This window comes from Hibiscus syriacus, unplaced genomic scaffold (assembly GCF_006381635.1).
Source record: "Hibiscus syriacus cultivar Baekdansim isolate YM2019G1 unplaced genomic scaffold, ASM638163v2 tig00111008_pilon, whole genome shotgun sequence".
Lineage (NCBI taxonomy): Eukaryota > Viridiplantae > Streptophyta > Magnoliopsida > Malvales > Malvaceae > Hibiscus > Hibiscus syriacus.
Window position 1 is genome coordinate 95216 of NW_024062951.1, and position 2614 is coordinate 97829.

Genomic DNA, 2614 nt, shown 5'->3' on the forward strand with positions numbered 1-2614 from the left:
CGGCACGGCGATCTGCTTAATAAGTATCTCTATCTCTCTGGAAGAGTGGACATGATGCAAATGTGATGAGAAGATCATATAAACCGCCATAATTCGTTGCAATCTCATGTTTCCTGATGCAGTAAACGACGCCGGTTTAGCAGCCGTTGCCGCTGCCGAAGACGCCGATGACATTTTCTCCTCCTCTTCCATGCAGCGAAAGAACAAATGAAGTCAGGACCGTTTGGCGAATGATACCATATTAGGAAGTAGTTGAAGAGAAAGCAGTAAAACGTTTATTGAAGTAAAACATTTATTGATACTCTGATTACAATACAAGGGCTGCTGTGTTTATATACTGCACAGGTAGCTTAACAGAATAACCTCTCTTAACAACCAGCTTAACAGCTTCCTAACTGCCTAATATTCTTCTAAACATACTCATTCTTCTAACAATCTCTACACAAGTCGAATTTGGAAGATTATACTCAAGCGTAGGTGAATCAAAAAGAGACTTTAAATTTGGGTCGAGAGAAAATGTTTAGGGTTTATTTGCATAAATTTACCACAGAAACTCAAACAATGTTAAGTACTTGATGACCGGTGAGTAAGAAAGGAGTAATTCGAAAATTAGATGATTAAATTAAAAACATTTAAAGTTGAATGGTTAAAACATGATCAAAATTGAGTGATGAAAAGCTTAATTAACCTTGAAGCTCTATAGATTAGTTTTTTATTTAAAAGGTTCAAAGAATTAGGTAATTTAGATATTAATTTAAAGAGAATATAAGGTAATATTTGTTTGAAAGAATCTCATTGAAAAATTCATAAATCTTTAGATCCCATAGATATAATATTTGAACTCGAATTCTTAAAAATAACAACAATCTTTTAATTACTAATGTTAATAGATTCATACAACAATTTATATATTTTATTAAAACAGTTGCACTTTTAATTGGTTTCATAATAAATTGTGAAGTTATGCCTTCGGATCCTTCCATTTGACCTTCCATTTGACTCCATAATCATGATACACATAAATACTACCGATAATATATCTATTGATTTGATAAATGGTTGTCCTTATTTCACCAGGTTGAGAGCAACTTCCGTAGAAGACCTACGAATTATGAAATGTCCTTCGTGGGACTCGATCCCACGACCTCAAAGTTAAGAACCTTGTGCTCTATCAACTGAGCTGGATGGTCATCCCATATCTATTGATTTGATAAATTTAAAAATTTAATTAATTCAATTTACGTTCAAATTTGTTTTGATTTAATTTAATCATAGAATATTTGTGTATTAAATTCATAAATAATTTAAATTTAAAATGAATTTAAATAAAGTAATTTTAAATTTACATAACCTTATTTATCTGAACTTTAAAATCCTATACTCTTAATTATTAAAATTTTAAATGTTAATCCTGACAAGTAACAAAATAAATTAAATTTTATAAACTAATTTTACACAAATTATATATCAAACATTTTTTATATAAATAAATATCTTAAAATAATCAAATTTAAATATTTTTTTTAATATTTTGAGGTGATTATAAGAAATGTAATATATGTTCAAAATTCTCTTTATTTATTGACAACACACATACATCTTACAGACATAACTACTCAAACCTAAAATCTCTAAGAAAAACAAATTTTGTTTTACCATCGGTCCACTTGATGGGTTGGAATTTAAATGTTTAAAGTTAACATAACTTTAAGGCTTAATACAAAAATAAGTGCCTAAAGTAAACCAAAGTTAACTTTAAGTGTCTAAAGATTTTTTTCATTAAATTTCGGTGTCTAACGTTTCTAATGTTATACTTTTAGGTGCATATACCGTAATGTCCATAAACTCGACTATTAAGTGACACGTGTCACGTTTATATTTTTTTTTGAAATTTTTATTTAAACAAAAAGCTTAAAAATATTATTTGTTTCCTCCACTGTTGATAAGTCATCTTCGATCTATGGTATTCATCGTTGATGCCATTTGAATCGCCTCACTGTTGCGACCAAAATTCGGTCCTTATCAATTGTGAAACTGCGTCAATCGTCGTGAAAAGCGTCGCGAATGGTCGTCGAAATTCAAGGTTTTCCTTTATTATTTTTCAGTGATTTCGACAGCTCCTGATGTCCATGCGTTATACAGTCGTCACCATTGAGTTATTTACCCTACTCCGAATAAAATACAGTTAGTTGTGACTTTAATAATTTATACAAATTAAACCTTTCGCCGCCGTTTTCATCTCTACCGCCACATTCATTTATGTTGTTATTTTTATGGTTTGTGGATTGGGAAGATTTGAGTTTAGGGTTTGAGATGTAATTTTGAGATTTAATATTTAGGTTTATGGGCATTATTTTTCTTTAATTTTTCGGTAATAACATTAATGGCTGCTCTCGACAATGATTCTAATAATGGCGAATTAAAAGGTTAGTTATTATAATATAAGTTTTAAAAGTTTGGTTACTAAATGTAAGCTTCCTAAAAATTCAAGATTACCAATATAGTTTACCCCAAAGTAATTTTATATTACGAAGAGAGATTTTTTTTTTTGACAATTAATTCAACTGCTAAAAAGGAATGTTTGTGAATAATTAAGTTATTGTGATCCCAAAAG